General features: G+C 38.6%; 1 protein-coding gene across 1 annotated transcript in view; it reads left to right on the plus strand.

The window, feature by feature from the left end:
• Window positions 1-15546, plus strand: part of KCTD16 (potassium channel tetramerization domain containing 16) — a 261110-nt gene that overhangs the window by 190649 nt on the left and 54915 nt on the right. The window lies entirely within an intron of this gene.

Below are 15546 nucleotides of genomic sequence, written 5' to 3' on the forward strand. Positions count from 1 at the left end.
GTGGATTTTATAGTCTTCATCTGTGAGCTGAAGGGATTTGCCTTGATGACCTTATAGGTCTATTTTATTTGTAACATTCAATGTAGTTAAGTGTCCCCAGTGGGCTAATATGGTTGAGAAACATTTCACACCTATAAAGATTTTTGGTGGGTTTAAAAGCCATCTATATGGTTACAAGTTACAGAAGTCAATATTTAGAAAAACTTCTCTCTGCTTCCAAACTTTCAAGGTGTTAGTATAGGTATCTTAAACTGTCATTTCTTCAGTACTCCTTTAGTCATTTCATCCATATTGTCCTCTGCATGGGGTCAGCGTTATATGGTACTATAAAATGAATCTATCTACTGATTGATAGTATGAAAAATGGTACATACTCTCAGAACTCAAATAGGTTGTCATGGTAACTGATGACATTTCTATCCTGCAGAGTGCACTAGGAGTGCATGGCCTGTGTGTCCCTGCAAACTATTTCATGTTATTTTTGCAATTGGAAATCTTGAGCCAGTAGTAGTGGGAAGATAGGAGGTTATCCAGCTCAAATCTTCACTTTCTAGGCTTAACTTAGGCAAAGAAAATGTCTTCTTAATCACTGAATCCCTAGGCCTTACATTAGAGTACACACTTAATACATGATTTTTGTGTAAGTCAATGAATAAATGTCAGAATCTTGCTGGTACATGAACTTCTGTATAAAAGACAATCATTTTAAATTTTTTTTCAACGTTTTTATTTATTTTTGGGACAGAGAGAGACAGAGCATGAACGGGGGAGGGGCAGAGAGAGAGGGAGACACAGGATCGGAAACAGGCTCCAGGCTCTGAGCCATCAGCCCAGAGCCTGACGCGGGGCTCGAACTCACGGACCGCGAGATCGTGACCTGGCTGAAGTCGGACGCTTAACCGACTGTGCCACCCAGGCGCCCCAAAGGCAATCATTTTAAACCTGGAAAGTTTTATTTATCACAGGAGATAGATCATTGTGTGTTTTACTGCCAGTATCTACTAACACTCCAGTTTTCTTCTGGGATATGACTCCCTCTCCAACGCTTTGTCGTGGGTTTTGAGTTGAAGTCACTTTTACAGTAACCACAAAAGTGGGGATGTGACTTACGTCTAGCCAGTCTGAGCATTGTATTCCTGTGGCCACATTAACTGGTTTTGGACACGTGAACCCGTTATATTAACACACACTGCTGAGAAACAGACAGATATGTCCCATTTGAGCTAGTCTTAAATCTGAGTGTTGATTGATCTGAGCTATTGGCCACCATAACACCATAAATGGATCCTGAGGATGAAGTTCTCGAAGAACAGAGAAAAGCCACAGACTGGGGAGGAACTTGAACCACACTCAAAGTTCCTTTGGACTTAGCAACTTTGTGAGCCAATAAATTCCCTTGTTGTTTAAGACATTTGGGTTGCATTTTCTGTCACTTGGAGCAGAAAACATGTCCATTGAAGTATGCCCCCAGCAAGCTTTAAGGAATAGTGGAAAGAATCCAGGTCCGTGGACAGACTCTTTACTATTTGATTTTGGGCTAGTACTTCTCTGAAAATGGGGCCAATTATCCTAGACTGTCCTATTTCTCATGGCTATTAAGAGGAATAAAGTTGAAAATGTATTTTGAAGTATTTTTTGAAACGTAACTACTGTTAGCTCTAAAAATTTTGACAGTAGGTACTACAAATGATGCTGAAAAGCAATGTTGTGCTGGAAGCTGCTAAGTCCATGATATTCAAATAAATATCTGTTATTTCATGCCTCATAACCAAAGGAAACCTTGTGATATGAAACAATTGGGTGCTGAGTGAAAAGAAATTGAAGCTGCTTTTGGACTATTTCTGAATATATAGATGTTCTCATAATGTAGAATAGGTGGTAGGATTTTAATAATAATGCTAATCGTTACCACTTACTTTCTGACCACATACTCTGTGCCATGTTTTACACACTTGATTTTCTAATGCCCTCAACAACTGTATGAGGGAGGTGCTATTATTTCTCCTGTTATATAGATGAGGAGGTTAAGATTTAGGGACACCAGTAACTTCCTCAATGTTGTAGGGTCACTAGGAAGCAATAGCAGAACACAAACCCAGGCTGTGTATCTCCAAAGTAGTTAGCTTTTTCCTTAACACAAAAGTTTAGAAGAGAAATACAGGTATAGGCAAGCATTCTTCCTTATTGAGGTGCCCTGTTCTGGTAAATTGAGTTTTGCTTGCATTGCAAGATAAAAAGGCAGAAAACAGTAGCCCAAGAGTCAGTCATGTCTATTCTGGACTCTGCCCAAATCTGGATAAGTTACTACATTATTCTGAGACTCAGTCTCCCAAGGAGAATGCTGTGAAGATTGGATGAGGTATACCTATGATAGAAATGGGAGACATTTTTATTAAAGGTATTCCTTGTTCAAGTCAGTACGTCTCCACTGAGGAACTGAATTGGCTTTGTTTTATAAATGACGAAGTACTTTTACTTTTTAAAAAATTATTTTTAGGGGCGCCTGGGTGGCGCAGTCGGTTAAACGTCCGACTTCAGCCAGGTCACGATCTCGCGGTCCGTGAGTTCGAGCCCCGCGTCAGGCTCTGGGCTGATGGCTCAGAGCCTGGAGCCTGTTTCCGATCCTGTGTCTCCCTCTCTCTCTGCCCCTCCCCCTTTCATGCTCTGTCTCTCTCTGTCCCAAAAATAAATAAATGTTGGAAAAAAAAAGAATAAAATTATTAAAAAAATTATAAAATAAAAAATTATTTTTATTATTTAGAAAATATTTTTTAATGTTTATTTTTGAGAAAGAGAGAGAGAGCACGAGCAGGGGAGGGGCAGAGAGAAAGGGAGGCACAGAATCTGAAGCAGGCTCCAGGCTCTGAGCTGTCAGCACAGAGCCTGATGCGGGGCTTGAACTCAGGAGCTGTGAGATCATGACCTGAGCCGAATTCAGACACTTAACCGACTGAGCCACCCAGGCACCCTAATTTTTATTATTTTTTTAAAGTTTATTTATTTTTGAGAGAGAGTGAGATAGCATGTGAGTGGGGGAGGGGCAGAGAGAGGGGGAGACACAGAATCCAAAGCAGGATCCAGGTTCTGAGCTGTCAGCACAGACCCTGATGCGGGGCTCCAACCCATGAACTGCAAGACCATGACCTGAGCCAAAATCAGACGCCTAACCAACTGAGCCAACCAGGTGCCGCAATTTTTTTTAATTGAGATGAAATTTATGTAACATAAAATTAAGCATTTTAAAGCGAACAGTTCAGTGACAATTAGTACATTTATAAATTTGTGCAACCACCATCTCTGTCTAGTTCCAAAACATTTCCATCACTCCAAAGAAAAACTCTGTACCAATTAAACAGCCTCCTCCATTTTCCCTTCTCGCTAGCCCCTGTTAATCACAAATCTGCATTCTGTCTCTATGGATGTATTTATTTGGGATATTTCATATCAGTGAGATCATACCGTATGTGATCTGTGGTGTGTAGTTTGTCTCATTTAACGTAGTATTTTGACGGTTCATCCACACTGTATGTATCAGTACTTCATTGCTTTTTATGATTGAGTAATATTCTGTCATATGTATATACCACAATTTGTCTATCCATTCATCCCTTGATTGATATTTGGGCTCCTTCTACCTTTTGACTATTGTGAATAGGGAAACTATGATTATGTGTGTACATGTTCTTGGTTGAGTATCTGAGTATCTGTTTTCAGTTTTAGGGGGTATGTACCTAGGAGTAGAATTGCAGGGTCATATGGTAGTTCTGTTTTTAGCTTTCCGAGGAACCATCAAACTGTTTTTCAGAATGCCTGAACCATTTTATATTCTCACTAGCAACGTATAAGAGTTCGAATTTCTCTCTGTCCTTGCCAACACTTGTTATTTTCTTTTTAAAAAATATTATTATTGACATACTAGTAGGTGTAAAGTGGTACCTCATTGTGATTGTGATTTTGCATTTTTCTAATCACTAATAAAATTAAGCATCTTTTCATGTGTTTTTTGGCCATTTGTATATTTTTTGGAGAAATTTCTACATAAGTCATTTCCTCACTTTTAAATTGGGTTTTTTGGGGTTTTTTTGTTTTGTTTTGTTTTTGAGTTGTAAGAGTCCTTTGTATATCCTGGATACTAAATCATATCAGATAAAGGATTCACAATATTTTCTCCAATTCTGTGGATTATCTTTTTATTTTTTGATAGTGTCCTTTGATACACAATTTTTTAATTTCAATAAAATACAATTTATTTTTCTTTTGTTGTTTGTGGTTTTGGCATAGTGCCTGAAAATCTGTTGCCAAATAAAAAATCCTAAAGATTTACCCCTGTTTTCTTGTAAGAGTTTTTAATTTTAGCTCTTATGTATTAGGTCATGATCCATTTGCATTAATTTTTGTGTATTGTGTGAGATAGAGGTCAGACTTTTTTGCATGTGGATATCTAGTTGATTCAGTATCATTTGTTGAAAGAATATTCCTTCCCCTTGAATGGTCTTGGCACTCTTGTCAAAAGTCAGTTGGCCTTAGATATATGAATTAAATTATTTTTATTTTTGTTATTACTTCTCACAAGGTTGAAGAAAAACACAGGAGAGTGATTATTGTTTTTCTTTAGCCAGTGGGGAAATAGAAGTTCAGAAGTTACATATATTAATAACAAAAATATCTTCTATTTGCTACAGGCTTTCTGTGTGCTAAACCATGCTGGCAAAGATGTACATGTATTATTTCTGAACTACACAACAATCCCACAGAATCATGAGTCTTTTGTAGAGAAGAGGTACCATGAGGTAGAATCATACACACTGGCTTGTGCAATCCATTAATGTCATGATCATCTTTGGAGCACAGATCCTTCAACTACAAAGCTCATGACCATTCCATTGTACCACACTGTCTTTAGCAATACAAGTAGTCATGTCTCTGCTTCTTGTCTTGTTCCCTACCCTTTAGTAGAATTGTAGGGATCTTCCTAAAAAACAACCAAATCAAATAACTTATATGGCTCTTGTAATATTGCTTAGATTTGTCCATTTGACATGTATTTTTTGCTCAGTTTCCAGTATACTTTGGAGAAGAAAAAGAAAGAAAGAAAGAAAGAAAGAAAGAAAGAAAGAAAGAAAGAAAATTGCACTGTTGCATTTTGCCTTCCTACTATGCCTAGATCTCAGACTACCTTTCAAACTAAACTCGGAAAGGTTAATAGGGCAATCTGTTGCATGCACCTTTTTCTGAACTCAGTCGCTGGGGTATAAAATGCCCTTTTAGCTTACTTTACCTGATCTTTTTCTTATGACCAAAACAACAAAAATAAGTAAGAAATTCTGCCACAAAGTGATTTGCTGATTTTTTGTCTTTCAACCAATAGAATATCCCTTTAGCATAAAGATATACCCTTGCCAATTCATATATTGCTCTCTTGTTTATGTCTAATTTGAATGGGAAGGTTTCCCCCACAGCTATCAAGCATTGTGTTTCTTCCTCTTTCTCTGCTGCTGTCAAGATAACGTCCTAAAGGCAGAGGTAAAATGCCTTTTATTTCTAGTTGTTATTTGTGGAGATGAAGAAGAAATAACCCACCTCATTTCTACAGACCAGCACTGTCCAAAAGAACATTTTGCAGAAATGGAAATACATCTATGCTTTCTAATATTGTAGCTATCGATTACATGTGGCTATTGAGCACTTGAAATGTAGCTAGTGTGACTGGGGAAATGACTAAAGTTTTGATTTTATTTAGTTTTAAATAATTTAAATTTAAAGTAGATAGCCACATGTGGCTAGTTGCTACCATTTTGGACAAGGAAGCCTTTAGAAATTATGACCTCTGAACTCGGTAAAGGTAGGAATGGAGTTATAGAACAAACATAGATAAAAGTAACCCTGGTAGCTGATAAGCAAGAAACATTAGATGAGAAGTAACTGAGGGGGAATTAGCAAGGCAGAAGACAAATGACTTTTGGCAATTTTCCCATCTGCTTTAATTTATGCATTTATGTATTTCATACTACTGTATTTGAGCACCTATTATGTATGAAGCTCTGTTCTAGATGCTGGTGATATGGTAAAGAACAATATAATTTCCTGCCTTGGTCCTTATATTTTAGTGCAGGGTTTCTTAGCCTTGGCACTATTTTGGGCCAGATAATTTTTTGTGAGGGGCTATCCTGTGCGTTACAGGATGACTGGCGACATCCTTGCCTCTTCTTAGTAGATGCCAGTAAACACCCCCAACTCAATTGTGAGAATCAAAATATCTGCATGCATTGCCAAATGTCTCCTGGGGGCAGGGGAGCAAAATACCCTCTACACACATACCCTGAAAACCACCAATCTAGTGGATGGGTAGATAATTGTACTTACTTGTTTAAAAGAAATGGACAAATTTAGTCCAAGATGTCATTTATTAAATGAATCATCATATCTTATTCCAGCATCCATTACATCTCTGCTATGGACCAAATGTTTGTGTCTCCCCAAAATTCATATGTTGAAGCCCTGGTCCCACTTTGATGGTGTTTGGAGGTAAGGTCTTAGGGAGGTGATTAGGTCATGAGGTGGGGTTACCAGAGAGCTTGCTCTCTTTCTCTTCCTGTCTTGTTACAAAGAAGAGGTCAAATGAGGACACAGTGAGATGGCAGCCACCTATAAGCCAAGAGAAAAGGCCTCAGGTTGAAACCTACCTTGTGGGGACTTTGATCTTGGACTTCCCAGCCTCCAGAATTATGAGAAGTAAATTTCTATTGTTGAAGCCACCTGATCTACAGTATTCTGTGATGGCAGGCCAGCTTTCAGGTACAACCTTCCAGGCTCTGACCTAGGCCCTGGAGATGCAGTAATAAATACAACATAGTCCTTGCCTCCAGAGTTCATATCCATATACAGGGAAGACATACATATACATGTAAACAGACAACTAAAACATAGTCTGCTTAATGTTATCTTAGTATATGCCCATCCTGGGGCAGACAAGTAGGAAAACAGTTGGGGAATGGACCAGGCCCATTATAGTTATAAATGTATAGCGGAGTTATAAATAGGACTAAGAGAGGTGAAACAGGTGACAAATGCATTCCAGTCAGAGGGTACTATATATGCACAGGCCTGGTGATGGCAGAAAACATTGTATTTTTGGCAATTGTGGTACCTGATCTGGCTGGGGTGAGCAATGAGGGGTGGAAATGACCAGAGCTGAGGCTTGACTGCAGCTGGTAGAGGCAGAAGCCACGTCATGATCTGCTGTGCTGTTCTTAGGAACACAGACTCGCTGTAGGCATCAAGCATCCTCGGAAGGATTTTAAACAGGACTATATCTTGGCCAAATGTGTTCTTTAATAACTGGCTGCAAAGTGAAGGATGGGCTGTGGAGGACATGACTGGTTAAGAAACTGCTGCAGTCATTTAGTAAATGATATTATAGCTTGGGGTGCTTGGGTGGCTCAGTCATTAAAGCCTCTGACTCTTGACTTTTTTCAACTCAGGTCATGATCTCTCTGTTGGTGAGTTCAAAGTCAGCATCATAATCTGCACTGCCATTGCGGAGCCTGCTTGGGGTTCCTTCTCTCTCTCTTTCTCTCTGCCCCTTCCCCACTTGCACATGCTCACTCTTGCTCTCTCTCTTGTTCTCTCCCTCGAGATGAATAACTAAACTTAAAAAAAAGATACCATAGCTTGAGCTAAGGCGATGGTAATGTGGGCAAAGAGAAAAGAGGTAGAATATGGAGATATTTAGGAGGTGGCATTGACAAGCCTTGATGACTGATTGGATCTGGGCGGTAAGGGGACAGGAGGAATTGAAGATGGCTCCAAAGTGACTTCCTAAAATGTGTGTTTGTGTTCCTCTTCCAGATACCATGGTTAAAACAGAACAGCTTTAGTTTCCTTGAGACTGAGAGCTGGAACCATACTTGGGTATGCTCAGGGAAGAAACTGCCCTTAATTCCTGTCTTGGGATGGGGGTACTTCAAGAGTCCGATGAATCGTGCAGAGTCATATATACATGGGCAGTGCCTCTGCTTGAAGGCTGGTTACAATCCAAAGAGAAAATGCCTTGCTTATAGCATCCTGGAATATATAATATTATATTGCAAGATTATATTGATATTAATAATTAAAGTTTAATCAATAATATGATATTAACATAATATATTAATATATCCTGGAAGGCAATATTCTTAGGGACCTTAAGAGTGGACTGAGGCAAAAGTAGCTGTCAGGTGCTCACTGATAACCGTCAAGGTAACTTCACCCATGGCAGTGGTTTGGATTGCCCTGTGAATGTGAAATGCATGCTTGATGAAATCATCTCAAAACCAATGGAATGAATTCATGCACAGGAAATGAGATTTGTGTAATCTGCTCTGGCCTCTGTTTTGTTCAGCATCTCAAGCTTCTCTCTGCCCCTTCTCTCCCTTAGTGGTTTTAAGCTCTACTTTGTTATTCCGGTTTCTCAGAACTTTTCCCAGCTGTCGTGTGGCAGGCAGGCCACAAGGGCAAGTGTAGGCATGCCTTGGTTACTTGTTTTTAATTGGAAAATCTTGTTCAGAATACACAGGAAGATTTTTTTTTTGTCCTTAACTCCAAATGATTTAATGTGGGTGTTTCCCGACTTAGTTTTTCAAAATCAGACAAATCATTTGATCTTAAAGTGAAATCAAATGATTCTCTCAAGCCCCACATCTCCCTGCAAGAAGATGATTTGACGTGTATTAAAAGGGTGTTCCTCTGAGCCCCGACTTGTATTTATAGTTGATGTGCATGTGAATCTGTTGGCCTGGGAATCAGTCAAGCATCTATTTGTGTGGGTTGAATTATAAGAGGGGTTGCTGTGTGTAAAAGAATAGGAAGAAGTTTTTGTATGTGATTAGGGTCTAGAAGAAGGTGGAATGACATGAGTAGTCCACCTGACTCCTTGGACTAGGTTTGGATGTCAGTGGAGTTAGAGGGTGAGTCAGAGCTGAAAGGATTTGTTTTCAAAGTGAGAGAGTGTTACAGAGAGACAGAGAGACGGTCTCTGCCTCTGTCATTGCATGAACGTTACAGTTACTCTCACAACTCTAGAACTGGCAACTTTGGGAACATCCAGAGCTAACATACCTAGCAGAGACTTTGGTTGTAAGAATGATAGAGATGAGAAACATGAATAGATTCATTCTGGGGCACGCCTGAGTCAACCCTGGGGATCCCCAAGAAGTAACTGAGAGAGACTCTGTTAGAGGATGCCTGAAGCTTCCCAAAATAAGTGGACAAAACTTGAATAGGGTTTGGATAATCTTACACCATTTGTCCTTAAAGGCATGTGGGACCCAGGATGTTGTATTAGCCATAAAAGCCCTGGACTGGAAGACATTTGTCTACATGTGTGGTGGAACTTCAGTCAAAAATCTGGAGTGGGTCCCCCTGGTAGAATTTTAATCAGTGTCCTTCATCTACTTATCACATTCTCTGACTCTTAAATGTCATCTGAAATCTCTGCTTTCTGAGTGACAAAACGGCATGTGAGACTAGAAACAAATTGTCTGGCTAAACTGTGGGATGCTTAGTATGTAAAACCTGAAAGTGCCATTAACTTTGCCGAGCTGATGATCATCAAAGCTGTGGTCTAGTGTTAGTGTAAGAGAAGCCAGGACCAGGCTCTCTGAGCTATTGATTTCCATCTAACTGTTTCTGTCTGATTGTGTGTTGATTTGGGAATCTGAGTGGTATGTCATGTACTAATCTTCCCACTTACTCGGGCAGCTTGAAAGTTAGAACATCCACATTTTAAAATTTTCCAACAGATCCACAAATGGAAGTATTTATGTTCCCCTTATTTCCGTAAAAAATACAACAGGCTGTACTGAAAAATTTCAGCAAATGCTATTTATTCTTCTTGCTTGGCCTAGGTCCATTTCAGTTCTGTCTCCAAATAGTACAGCCCCATGTGTTTGATTTGGATATCTGGTTGGGGAAGTGAGTGTCCGTCACTATTCAATAACATCACAAGTAAAATTCATTCCGTAGACAAAGATGATGTGTCCTGTGATCCTTGTCCACAACATGAATGATAAAGGAGCTTATATAATGAGGTGAGAAAAGAAAACAAGCTAATACCCAACAATAGGGAATTTATTAAGTATTATTATGGTATTCTATAGAAGAGTATGTTACCACTTAAAATGAAGACATTTAAGAAGAGAAGAATATCTAATGATATGGAAAGATAGTCATAATATAATGCTAAGTCAAAAAAGTAGGTTACAAAAAATAAATATATACTTCCAAAGGGGATGTTCCCAGCCCTTGATTTGTGGCAGCATGAGGGCTGTGCTTGCCCCATTTATAGGTACAATAGATCCTTTTTTCTTTCTTAGACCTTGTGAGAGGATGCCAAGTTAGGTGGCAGTATCTTCCAAAGCTCTGTACTCCAAGTACAACTTCTTTATGCCTTGCAACCCATTCTTATTCCAAACCATATGAAATAGATAAAATCATGGTCAACCCTCCACTGCTATTGCTTGTCTGTTACTCAGCATCTTGAAAACAATTCTACATACCAATATCGTGCTTGTCTTCCCGATGCCAGCCCTTGTGTAACAGCCAATTACAAGGCATTTGTCATTGTTTTTACACCATAACTTGGTAATTTGATTTAGACAGGGGCATTTTCTGTTGATAAATCTAGGTGGATTACCAAGTCAAAATACATTTATTAAAGCACCAGTTAGATCTTGCTCCCTCATTCATCATAAGACCTTTAATTTGTGTGTCGTTTCGGCGGGGTGTTCCAGGAACCATGTTCGCCTGAGTGAATGACTTAAATCAAATTGGCATTTTGCAAGGATTACCTTATCTCAAAATTTCAAAGCAAGGTCTTCTTTTTTATGTATGCTATGAATAATGAGCAATACTGTTTTCAACCCTTACTACTCCATTGTTGGGATACAGCATGGAAAATAGCAAGTCGAGAAGGTGGATGCCAAAAGGTGATTATTTTCCAAAGTGAGATAATCTCCCAGACGCTTTGTAAAGTCAGGAGAAATGCACCAGTCACATGAACACAGTGGAATGCTGAATGAGCAGCAGTTAAGTTCTGGAAGAAGAGGTGGGGCCAGTGAGCAGAGCAGATGCTGTTTCCTAAATGCTTGTTTTAGATGTTCTTAAGCTGAACACAATGTCTTCTCCTGCCCCTGTCTCAACTTTTGTTTTCTGACATCAGTTGACAAGAATAATATCTCTTTTTTCCTGAAGTGTCTTTTCAAGATTAGGTATTCTGCTGCATACTACTTGGACTGACATCTTGCATAAGAACATCTGTAGCAGGTAGCAGTAAAATACTTCTCCAAAGGAGAAAACAGAAGACAGATTTTGGGCAGGAAGAAAGGTATAATCTAAGGAAGCAGAGATAAGAAAAATGGAATAGAGTGATTTGGAATAAAAACCCTTCAGCACATTTTCATTAAGCATTTACTTGGGTTAAGGCATTATGAGTGTTATTATCAGGAACTTTTGGTTAAAGTCAAAAATCCAAATTGTGCAAACTTGAGCCAAAGGTAAAATTTATTGGAAAGATACTGGTGTAGCTCACCAAACGCAGAGAACAGAAGAAAGCTGGGTTCCCTATGGCTTCTTTGTCTTTCTGCAAGTTGCTGTCATCCTCTTTAGCTGCAAGGGGTTCCTCTCTGAACAAAAGGGAACATGGCCTCAGGCAGTGAACTAACACCATTTTATTTGAGTGACCCAAGATGTAGACGCAGTATTTAACAGCTTAACTTAAACAGTCTTGCGAAGGACTCTGGTCCAACTTGGGTCACATACCTCCCTTTAACCAATCATGTGCCATAGTAGAAATGATAGGGTATGATTGGCCAGATCTGAGATATACACCTGTTTCTGGCTGATGGCAGGGTACCATAATTAGCATTTGACAAGAGAGCCATGTTTTTTTAGTTGAAGAGAAGATATTCCCCAAGGAAAGAAGGAAAAGGTTGGAGTGGGGGTGGCAATGATAGTGCACAAACTTTCTCTCAGCAACAATGGAAGTGAAGAACACATTTTAGATGAATAAGGCAGACATATATACAGCCCTCAAGGAATGTACAGCCATACAGAGATCTAAGACATATTCACAAATAAGTTTAACGTCCAGGGATCAAAGCAAAAAATGAAAGAATTAAAAAAAAAAGTAAGAGAGAAAGAAGGAGAAATGGAAAAAAGAAGGAAATGGGCTTAGGAGAGACTTTATAGGCCTCACTTTTATAGAACAACAAATGTGTGAGGTTGTAAGAGGACTAGAACAAAGCAATAGCAAAAAAAAATACAGTATGAAATATACAAGTTCCACTAGTCTACATAGTATCTCAGTGAACATGGGTCTTGCGCAAGCTTCTTGTGTGTGTGTGCGTGTGTGTGTGTGTGTGTGTGTGTAAAGCAAAGCGGTGAAACCAAAGACCTCATTTTTAATTCCAATTTTGCAAATATGCTTATCTTCCAGTTACTAATTAATTTTATTTTATATTCCACAGACATAGCTCACTGTTTCCTTAAAATAAAAAGATAAGAAATTTGAAATGGGAATTGCTCAAAACCCAAGATGGCAGAGAAGACTCAGGAAAGAATGATAAAGGAGTGGGGCCAGGTTGAGGCAGCATTCAGGAGGAAATGAGTTCTCAGTGTTTGTCAGTTTGTCTGTGGCAGATTTAATTTACTTCTAGGACAGGCTGATATAAACTTGTTATTTGGCCTCAGGCAAGTTGTATCACTTCTTTGAACCTAAAATATCTCATTTCTAAAATGAGAGAGATTGAATTAAATTAGGGATGGCAATTTGTTTCATGATATGAGCCCATTCTGATCAATTAGTAGTAAGAAGGGTTGTGTCTGGATTCACTGAAAAGGACTTCAAGCAATGAGACAGGTAACATGTTAAGCCATCATCTATCATTAATGCTTTAGTGGAAGTTGGTTTGCTAGGTTTTTTTCCCTGTGACAGATGAGGCATTTTCCTTCTAGGAGGAGTATAAGGAAACTGGTCCAACCCCCCATACTTCCATCCAGAGGATCTCCCATCTATACTGACAGCATCTCTGGAATGAGTTTTCTGTAATTGCTTTCCTGGTTTTCATTTCATAGTGGTTTGTACCCTCTTTTTGATGCATAGACCTCCCTGAGAATCTAATAGCTGTGGATGTGCTACCTAAGAACATAAATATTCCATGTTTTGCATACAATTTCAAGGATTTCGTAGTCTTTCTGAAGACCAAACATGTAGCACCAAGGAAACTTTCCAGGATATTAAATGCCTGATATTACTTTATCATCATGTCAAAACATTTTTAATTGTGAATTGTGAAATTAGAAAAAAAATCTCATTGTGTATTTAAATGAAGTATCCTATGTCAACACTGAATAGCAGCCCACTTGTATGCATGTGTAACATGTTTAGTCTACTTAGTAGAAAAATCAGGCAATTTTTTCTTCCTTAAATGACTGATTATTTCACTGAAGTATAATAGCAGCTAAGTCACTCACTTTAGAGGGGTGAAGAGACTTGCTTGTACAAGGGCGTGGTTAGATGCATGATTTCTTAAACTCGGCATCAGTTTTAAGTTTTTAATGTTCTAGTATATAGTTAAATAGTTGACCAGTGCATCATTTACTAATGAAAGGGAGTTTAGTTCTTAACTCAGTTGGTATTAGTAGATAATTGATTCTTCCATCTCAGGGGTTATACAAATCACAAGGTGTATTAAAATGCAGGTTGACAGGTGCAGATCACAAAACTTTCAACCCCAAGTTTGTAAAACATTCTGGTGATTGTGATGCGGAGGGTTTCAGGGTTACACTTTGAGAAATATTATAGTAGAGTGTTTGATAGTGTGAGGCAAAGAGCATATCTTGTTTTTATTCTGACACAATACCTTGTACACAACAGATACCTAATACATGCTCACGAACTTGAATTATTCCTGCTTGAGTGAATCATGGGAAAATTGCTTGGGCTCAGAATGTTTCACAGAGCACTGTATACCATAATATACGAAGGAATGGAAAACGTTAACACCAAACCATATGTCTTAGGAATCACAGCTAAATTTTCCTATACGATGTTTTTTCAATATGTTGATCATTCTAAGCTGCTCATTTTCTAATCCTGTGAAAGGAGCCATTTACGTTCTATAATTCAACAAAAATGAAATAGATGATGTGGTAACTTCCTTCTTTCTCTCTTATTCTAATTCACCTTGCAAATAGATGCTTTTTGAAAATATGTACGTTTAGATTATTGTAATGCAGTTTCATCAGTGTTTGAAATTGCTCTGGTTTTCATTTAAAAATAAAACCAATCTCATGTGGTTTTTTTTTTTCCTTTTTAAATCTAAGTAGTATGCTTTTCAAATGAATCACTACAATGAAGGTAAATGGAATAACCATGTGTCCTGCTCCTTTTATGTGTTAAGAATTTCAAGTGATTTAAAGACATTGTGCTAAGCCTCACTGCAACCCCTTAAGAAGCAATTGCTATACCCAGTTTACAGATGAAAACATGGATTCAGGGAAGTAAACTGCTCAGTCACCTAACTAGTAGCCAGTAGAACTGGAAATTTTTTTTTAATGTTTATTCATTTTTGAAAAAGAGGGAGAGTGAGAGCAGGGAGGGACAGGGGCAGAGAGAGAGGGAGACACAGAATTGGAAGCAGGCTCCAGGCTCTGAGCTGTCAGCACAGGGCCTGATACGGGGCTTGAACTGACGAACTGTGAGATCATGACTTGAGCCAAAGTTGGATGCTAAACCAACTGAGCCTCTCAGGCACCCTTGGAAATGTGTGTGTGTGTGTGTGTGTGTGTGTGTGTGTGTGTGTGTGTGTGTGTGTGTGTTTACCTGTTTATTTTGAGAGAGAATCCTAAGCAGGCTCCATGCTGTCAGTGCAGAGCCTGACATGGGGATCCAACTCAAACTATGAGATCATGACCTGAGCTGAAGTCAGGAGTCAGACACTTAACCGGCTGAGACACCCAGGCACCCCAGAACTGGAAATGGTTTTTACCTAACATTTCAATTACCTTTTTCTAGCATAGGTATCTTATCAGGACTTACTGAAATGATTCCTTTGAAAAAAAACTTAATTCGTCAGTGACTATAATTTGTCAGTGGTCCATGTGGGCCAGAGAGAATATTTTATGTTGGATCACATTCATACCATAGTGGCAAAGACTAAAACAAAGTTTTATATAAATATACATGAAGTCCTTGGATGTTTTGGAGAAAAGCTAGATAACTAAGACTCTATAGTTTATCCAAATAGATTTCTTTCCTCTGCTAATCTAATTTTATTCTATCTTGTAAGTCAAGCCCAATTTTTCTTGAATTATGTCAGTTTTCTTTCTCTGTCACTTTTTATGTTTTCATTGTTTTGCCCAGTATTATGTATCTATGTGTGTATATATCTATGTCAAGATATTCTTGCCATAATTGTTCCCATTTTACTCATGGAAAAACAAATTTGTAGAGAGAAAATGATTTATTCAAGGCCAAACAATATTAAGTGGCAGAACCAGGGGCTATTC

The sequence above is a fragment of the Acinonyx jubatus genome, chromosome A1, assembly GCF_027475565.1.
Source record: "Acinonyx jubatus isolate Ajub_Pintada_27869175 chromosome A1, VMU_Ajub_asm_v1.0, whole genome shotgun sequence".
NCBI lineage: Eukaryota > Metazoa > Chordata > Mammalia > Carnivora > Felidae > Acinonyx > Acinonyx jubatus.